Raw genomic sequence first — 8,771 nt, forward strand, 5'->3', positions numbered from 1 at the left:
TGAACTCACCTCCGGTCCGAGCTCTGCCTTCTCAGGAACTACCATAGCCAACGTCACGGGAACCGCCTCCCTCCACAATTTCAGGAGATTGAGGTGGTATATTTGACGTGCGCCCCCTCTATCGGTTCGTTTAACCTCATAATCGAGATCTCCCACTCGTCGTGTGACCTCAAAGGGTCCTTGCCACTTGGCGAGTAATTTAGAGCTCGATGTGGGAAGCAATACAAGCACTTTATCTCCCGGTGCAAATTCCCTTAGCTGAGTTCCCCTGTCATACAGTCGGCGCTGTCGTTCTTGAGCTTGGAGCAAATTCTCCTGTGTTAGCTGCCCCAAAGTTTGGAGTTTTGCTCTAAGATCAAGAACGTACTGAATTTCATTTTTACTGTTTGAAGGTCCCTCCTCCCAGGCCTCTCGCAATACATCAAGCACACCGCGTGGGCGTCACCCATACAGCAGCTCGAATGGGGAGAAGCCAGTGGAGGCTTGCGGGACCTTTTGTACTGCAAATAACAGGGGGTCGAGCCATTTATCCCAATTTCTAGCATCGTCGTGCACGAACTTACGAATCATGTTTTTGAGGGTTTTATTAAATCGTTCCACCAGGCCATCTGTTTGAGGATGGTATACGCTGGTGCGAATCAATTTAATATTTAACAACTCGTACAGTTCGCGTAGTGTCCGTGACATAAACGTTGTGCCCTGATCGGTGAGGATTTCTTTCGGAATCCCCACCTGGGAGATTATTTTGAAGAGTGCCTCCGCAACACTGCGTGCTGAGATGTTGCGAAGAGGCACTGCTTCCGGATATCGTGTTGCATAGTCCACTAGGACCAATACAAAGCGATGTCCGCGTGCTGACCGTTCTAATGGCCCAATGGTCCATTCCAATTCTCTCAAAGGGGACCTCGATCAGAGGGAGAGGGCGCAATGGCGCTTTTGGGGTGGCCGGTGGGTTAACCAGCTGGCATTCGCAGCATGCCGCACACCACCTGCGGACATCGCCGCCAATAGAAACGGGCTATTAGACAGTTCAGTGTCTTCCTTTCTCCTAAGTGACCTGCCATGGGATTATAATGAGCCGCCTGGAATACCATTTCCCGACGGCTCCTTGGAATCAAAAGTTGGGTTGTATCCTCTTTGGTCCGAGTGTCCTGTGTCACTCTATACAACCGCTCATTTATAATTGCAAATAGGGGTATGAAAGGGCGATGTCAGGCCGGAGTCATTGACCATCGATGACTCTCACTTGGTCAAAGGCGTGTTTGAGGGTTTCGTCTCGTGACTGCTCCAAAGGGAAATCCCCCTCATGGAATTCCCTGAGAAGGGGAGGGGCTGCAGCCTCTCCCCCCTCTCGTCATTATGACATGGAGCTGTCAAGGACGGCCCCGGCTCCGCCTCCCCTGCCAGAGCATTGCACATTGCACATCTCCCTAACTTCATACAAGACCCATCCGCGCAAATTCCCTTTAATAAAGCTCTAAAGTCAGGCCAATCAGTCCCCAAAATCAGCGGATGGGTGAGGCGGGAACTAACCGCGGCCTCCACTCTATGCTTTTCCCCCCGGAATTTAATCGTCAGGGTCACCAACGGATACTTTTGAATATCCCCGTGTACACATTTCACCTTCACCGTTTTAGTTGTGACCAATGTATGTCCACCAACGCTTGGTGAGTACCCCCCTTGACACTTACCGGTATCCGGTACGCTCCGGCCCGGTCGGGGGCAGCCTGTGGGAGGTCAGAGACCCGCACCACCGTCCCCAGCTCCATCAGAGGGCACTGATCTCGGAAGTGGCCCGGGTCTCCGCACCTCCAGCAGGCCAGCCCAGGCGCTACGCCCGCACTTGCGTCGGCGGGCGCCCCCCCCCTGAGGGGGAGAGCGGCGGGGCATTGGAATAGGGGAAGGTGTCGCCTCCCACACCCAGGGAACTGGTCTCCATGGCTGAAGTCCTCCTCGTCTGCGTGAGGCAGGAACGGGACCTGGAGAGAGAGCAGAACGAGAGGAGATAGGGAAGGGGAATGAGACAGGGGGAAGAGAGAGAGAGAGGAAGGGCTCTTCCGCCCTCGGGATCGCCACCATGTGGTCCTCCGCAAGACGGATAGCTTCCTGCAGCGACGCCGGGCGGTGGCACTGGACCCACTCCGCCGTCCCTTTTGGCAGTTGATGTACTAATTGCTCCAGTACCACCTGGTCGATGATCCCGTCGACGCCGCGGTCCCCCGCTAGCAACCATCTTCGGCAGGCGTCGCGGAGCCGTTGGGCGAAGGCAAACGGGCGGTCGGAGTTTTCCAACTTCAGGCTCCGGAAGAGCTGACGACTTTCTTCCGGACTCCGACCAACCTGTTGCAGGATGGCTTTTTTTAAGTCTCCGTAGGCCAGGAGGCTCATCGCTGGTAGTTGTTGAGCCGCAAGTTGGGCTTCCCCGGACAGTAGCAGTATGAGTCGGACCGCCCACTGGTCGAGCGGCCAGCCCCAGATCTCGGCGGTGCGTTCAAAGAGATCCAGGAACGCCTCTGGGTCGTCCGCCGCCCCCATCTTTTGTAACGCAGGCGGGGGTAACGGCGTGTGGGTGTCCGGGGTCACAGCTGGGAATGCCTCCTGGCTGAGAAGGCTCCGGATCGCCTGTCGGTCCTCTGCTTGAGTGCGCATGAGCTCCAAAAACCGGCGGTCTTGATCTTGCTGGAGCTCAAGCAGGGATTGCTGGTGGCTCCGATGTAGGCCAGCGAGGGCTTGGAGGATCTCCGCCAACTTCCATCCATCTTCAACCAAACTTCAGTTCCCGGGTTTCGGCACCAGTGTAACACTTCTCAGTGTAAGGAGGAGGCGAGAAGCAGATTTCCTGGTTCAGGTAGGCATCTTTATTTTCCTCACTGCAGCACATGCACACTCTCAGGGCTTTACGCTGTTGGATAACACAGTCTGAAAAACATCCACAAACTAGCTTACAAAATACACTCTCAACTTTGTAATAGTAATAACTTTTGATTTCACAGTCCGTGCCCAGGCTCTCTCTCTCGTCTAACTGCTGTGTGGCTCTATTTATGCCGCTCTCCCCGTGCTCACTGAAATTAGAGACAGGTGTTAGACATAATTTAACTCAGGTGTAAGCGCCCTTACCGCTTTCTCTCTCTCCGGAGAGATGCTTGACCACACCCCCGCTGCCACAAGGTTGATAATGTTCTGAAAATAAAACAAGTAAACGGGTCCACTTTGCGGCCAACATTAAAATAAGCTTTAAGAAACTCTTTCCCGAATATTTTAATTTTACTTTTAAACCAGACTCCTGATATAGGGTGTTAAATTTAATACTAAATTACCACTGCATTGAAGTATGGTAAAATAACCAATTAATAATTGTATTCAGCCTTTATTCAGTTTTACAAACACATGATAGTTACATGAAGTATAGCAGCAAAACTTCAAGCAATCACAGAATGGTCCTATCAGTATACACTTCAGAAAATTGTGCATCATTCATTGAGTGCATGTCTGGGCTTAAAAGATAAAACTATGTAGAACTTTTTATCTTCTCTGTTCCATGTTCTACTGAATGGCTGATGTGGTCCCAATACCAAAATAATCACACAGCCCTGCTCAATTGAATATGTAAGACTAATACTGTAAATTGGCAAGCAGATTTTCTTGAATACCAGCAAACACACAAAAATCCTTGCATTTTGTGAATGCAAACAAAATGCTGCATCAAAATGTAAAAACGTGTATGATTTTGCAAATCAGTATGTCCTAATCTGCAGGCGCAGAATTTTGCTGTCATTTTCAGCGACAGATCATGGGGGAAAAAACATGAAGCAATAAATGTTTTGTACATTAAAAAAACAAACTTTTCTTTACGTAGTTTGAGTAGCATTTAAACATGATTTAATCTATTTAAAAATTTGTAATTATGATACATCTCCACTTTATACAGAGCACCCCAACTATTTTCAGAAGCACCCTCAATGATTTTGATCTGGAACCGGGCCTGACTGCTATTGTAAGTGCCTCACTGTAAGCCAAATTTTTTTTTTTTTTTTTTTCAAAGAAAAGGAGGGACAAATCAAAATAAATTTTATACTAATCAACATTATGCTACAAATGCTGTTGATTGAGCTTAATTTGTATTGAACCCGGAATATGCCTTTAAAAGCAATTGTTAAAACACCGCTAAGGAAGTCCCAGCAAAAAAAGCAGAAGAAAGACATTTTTATTGGAACTAGATTTGGAGGGTGGTCCTATACAGAGCTCATCTTTCTACTGCATGACAACAGCTGAGTTACAGAACATGGTTTGATCTTACATGGGTTTGTATACTCTCTGTCTCTGTCTCTCTCTCTCTCTCAATTCAGTTTCAATTTAAAGTACTTATTAGCATGATTGTGTTTACATACAATATTGCCAAAGCATTAATACACAAAACAGATAAATGACAAGACAAATAATAATAATAAAACAGTAATAAATAACAATAAAAATTGAATTAAAATAAGGTGCCAGGTAATGAATAAAAGAAAAACTATAATAACGATATACACTATACAATATAAAATAAAATAAGCATTTAACAAGACATTATGAACATCATAAAAAAAAAAAAATAATAAAAAAAAAAATACTGTGAACGAAGTACATTAAGGCAGTAATTGGTTTCTGAGTGTGTGCAGCTCAAAAATGAATTTTGCTGCAACTGATGCATGATTGTCCTTCCCCAGTAACACCTGCATTTGATCTGTTTCTGCTGAACTGGAAAACTGTGGCATGAGGTTTGAGAGTTTGTCAAAGTATTTCTCTCTCACCTCTGTAAATTTCTCACAGTGAAGGAGAAAGTGTGTCTCTGTCTCTACCTCACCAGTGTCACAGTGAGCACAGACTCGTTGTTCCTTTTGAAGCCATGTTTGTCTGTGTCTGCCTTTTTCTACGGCCAGACTGTGATCACTGAGTCTGTATTTGGTGAGGATCCGTCTCTGTTTTGGATCTCTTACAGTGTGGAGATATTCTGCTAGATTATACCTTCTGTTTAGGGCCCGATAACGTTCGAATTTGCTTTGGTTTTTACTTTAATTTTCGCAGTGGTCCAAATATGAATTTTTGCTTTCTTTTATGATTTGGTTTATTCTGTTTTGTTCAGCAGTGCTGGTCTGAAACTGGTGTTTCTTAGTTGTTAGTGGGTTTGTGAGTTTCAGAGCCAGCTGACAAAGGGGACTGGTTTTAGGCTTCAACTCTTGGGTTTTAAGGGCTTCATGTTGCAGTGTGTTAGAGGAACTTGAATTTAGGTGTGTCCAAAATTTGAGGGATCGTTTTTCAGTATGTATAATTAGGAGGTATCTGCCTAGTTCAGCCCGGCATGCATTAGTAGGTGTTCTCTGAACTCATAGAATGTTTCTACAGAATTCTGCATGCAGGGATTCTATGGGGTGTTTGTCCCATCTAGTGTAATCTGCCAGACAGAGTGGACCCCAAACTTCACATCCATACAGGGCAATAGGCATTAAAATACTATCAAAGTTTTTACACCAAATTGCTACGGGAATGTCTATTTGGGTAAATTTGACCTTAATAGCATAGAATGCTCTTCTAGCTTTCTCTTTTAATGCATTCACTGCCAGACCAAAATGACCGGACCCCTGAAGCACTGATTTTTAGACCGAGTTAGTTGTAGTGTAGGGTGTATTCTATTGCAGTGTTTCCCAGAGTGAATGTGTATTTGGTTTCCTGTAATCTGGCTTTTTTCTGGAAGATCATAATTCTAGTTTTTTTTTCAAACTGACTGTCAGGGCCCAGTTCTGACAGTAGTTCTCCAGCAGGTCCAGATGCTATTGTAGTCCTTGTGCAATAGCTGACAGCAGCACCAGATCATCAGCATAGAGAAGAAATGTAACTTCAGAATTATTTAGAGTAAGAGTAAGACCGGGTGCTGCAGATTGTTCTAGTAGCACTGCTAACTCATTAATGTGAAAGGTGAACAGAGTTGGACTCAAACTGCAGCCCTGTCTCACCTCACGCCCTTGAGTGAAGAATTCTGCTCTTTTATTGCCAATTTTAACTCCGCACCTGTTGTCCGAATACATATATTTGATAGTGTCGTACATTTTACCCCGCAATGCCAGATTGTAGAATTTTATAATATAGGCCATCATGCCAAATGGAATCAAATGCTTTTTTAAAATCAACAAAACATGCATAATTTTGCCTTTGCTTTTTTGATGAACGTGCTGGTTGACTATCGTTTGTAGCATGTGAATGTGGTCGGTGGTGCGGTGGTTTGGTAGGAATCCAATCTGACTCTTACTCAAGACATTGTGCTTGGAAAGGAAGGCCTATATCTTCAGGATATAACAGAAAGTCTTCCCCAGATTACTGTTCACACAAATGCCTAGGTAGTTATTGGGGTCGAATTTGTCTCTACTCTTATATAATGGGTGTATTAAAACAATACTCCAGGTATAAGGATGTGGCAGCGGGGGCGTGGTCAAGCGTCCATCCGGAGAGAGAGAAAGCAGTAAGGGCGCTTGCACCTGAGCTAGATTATGTTTAACACCTGTTTCTAATTCCAGTGAGCATGGGAAAGCCGCATATAAGCAGCCACGCCACCAGCAGAGGAGAGAGAGAGTCTGGCACAAGGAAGGCCACGGTGCTCCTGAAGCTGTTGCGTTCATTCTGTTGTATTTGTGAAGCTGATGTGTTTAAGTAACTACGTGCCTGTAAAAGCTAATGTGTTTAAGAGACTAAGTGCCTGTGAAGCTGAGTTTGTGAAGTTGAAAAGCACTGAAGTGGCTGATTAAAAGTCTTACCTGAGCCTGGAAAACCCACTTCCCTGTGTTCTCCTTCCCTTCTGCTGTGGAGTTTGTTACACAGGAAAATAGCCAGTTTGCAGAACCAGATTGAACAGTTTTAACAAGGCCTCCTGCATTACTGCAGGGCTGTGGTTCAGCATTTCTGTTCTTGTTGTCTAACCACATGCCTTTCTGGATTTTAGTTTCTTAAGTGCATCTGTCAATTCTTCTCTGCTAATCTGATAGTCTAAAGGGTTTTGGTTATTTTTTTATTGTAGATTCCAATTGACTCTTTATTATTTTGCATGTTTTTCTGTTCAGGTGTGAGATTTTCTGGAGAAATTTCTTTGAAAAAGTTTTTTAAATAGTCTTTCCATAATTCTTTGTTTTGTATGGCTATGTCTTGGCTGTGCTGTTTATTCAGACTGTTCCATTTTTCCCAGAACTGATTATTATTAATTGAGTCTTCAGTTTCATTAAGAGTGTGGTTTAGGTGTTGTTGCTTTTTGTGGCGTATTGTATATTATAATCCCTGAGTGCTTCACAATAATTATGTCTGGTTTCTTTTTTGTGTGGCTCTCTGTGTTTTGGTTAGAGAGCTGTCTGAGTAGTTTTCTTTTAATTTTATATTCTTTATCAAACCAAATTTCATCCCCAGTTTTTAGTTTAGTTTTCTTGTTTGTACGGAGTATGTTTGCTTTGATTGAGCACCTTTGATAAATATAATTGATTTGTTGTACTGTGGAATTTACGTCAATCCACAGTACAAATAACTGTGTTATTTGAAATCTATTGATTAGGTTGGACATTTCTTTGGAGCTAATTGCACTAAAGAATTCTGACTCATATTTTGGGGACCATTTGTATGTTGGGTTCATTTTGAACAGGCTGCTGTGCCCTTGGTCTGTTCTGTGGTGTTGGATTTTCTTTAGGAACACATTAATTTGACAGTGGTCTGATAAGGAAGACTGTGGTCTGACAGTGAATGCACGTATGTAGGAGAGGTCTTTTAGGTTTTAAGTGAAGACTCTTACACTCTCCTGGCTTAGGTGCACATGGCCATATATATACACAGTCATTAGACTTGGGTGGTGGGCAACGTTGATGGCTGTAAGGCTGGAACATACAGTTGTTATCCTCTGGTTGACGCTATTGATCAGGTCAGCAGGGTAGTCCTTCCTGTGTAGCAGGGTTGAGATGGTGATGTTGGCCTGCAGGAATTCCCTGTGAGCCTTCTTAGCCACTCTTACAACACTTTCTGCAACTCTTTCCCTCTGGGTATAGAGGTCGTTGGTTCCTGTGTGGATGATGATGTTCTGTGGGTTGTGCAGAGTGGAGTGACAAAAGATTTGGAGTGCGCTGTTTGTTGTGGGGCACCAGAATTTGCCAACCGTGTGTTTAGGGAAGAGCTTTCGGTGGTGCAAGAACTTACCATTTGAGTCTATAAGAACTGCTGTTTTTGGTGCTTGTAGTTTCCGGACTTGTGGTTTCCGAGAGTGCTTTGGAGTATGGTGAAGCGTTTGACGGTTTTGTGTTTGAGAAGGACTGCACTGAGCTGGCTGTGTGACAGTGCTGTCGCTGGTCTCCTGACTGTTCTCTGTAGCAAGTTGCTCATTGTCTGTCTGGAGTCTGTGGATGAGCAACTCACAACTCTCTCTCTCTCTCTCAGTGTCTGTGATGCCAATTACCATGTTGATTCAGTACATTTCACAATACAGTACTTTTATAATAAGCAGATTTTGCAGATTTTTTTCAGTTAGCAAGAAGACAAGGTAATAATGGAACCATCTGGGACCTAAAAATCTTGTACTGTCAAAGGACCCTCATAGTGGGGTTCAGTGTATTATAGTAACGACTGTAGAACATACTCATTTCCTGTGCTCCTGGTTTGGCAGCTGTGAAATGTTATTTCTGGAACAAAGTTGAAGTTCAGGGGAAAGAAACTACAGAGAGCTTAAAAGATCTGAAAGTTTCACCTTAGACATTGGGGAAAACGGTTAT

General features: G+C 44.4%; 1 protein-coding gene across 2 annotated transcripts in view; it reads right to left on the reverse strand.

Moving 5' to 3' along the window:
• Positions 1 to 8,771, reverse strand: part of LOC127411817 (SERTA domain-containing protein 2-like) — a 346,503-nt gene that overhangs the window by 80,339 nt on the left and 257,393 nt on the right. The window contains exon 1 of one of the 2 annotated variants that reach the window (XM_051647623.1): positions 3,118 to 3,124. The exons of the other annotated variant lie outside the window; for it this stretch is intronic. The gene's annotated coding sequence lies outside the window, so the exon portion shown is untranslated. Of the gene's footprint in view, positions 1 to 3,117; positions 3,125 to 8,771 lie in introns of those variants that run through there. 2 annotated transcript variants of the gene reach the window in all.

Source organism: Myxocyprinus asiaticus, chromosome 21 (assembly GCF_019703515.2).
Source record: "Myxocyprinus asiaticus isolate MX2 ecotype Aquarium Trade chromosome 21, UBuf_Myxa_2, whole genome shotgun sequence".
In the NCBI taxonomy this organism is placed as follows: Eukaryota; Metazoa; Chordata; class Actinopteri; order Cypriniformes; family Catostomidae; genus Myxocyprinus; species Myxocyprinus asiaticus.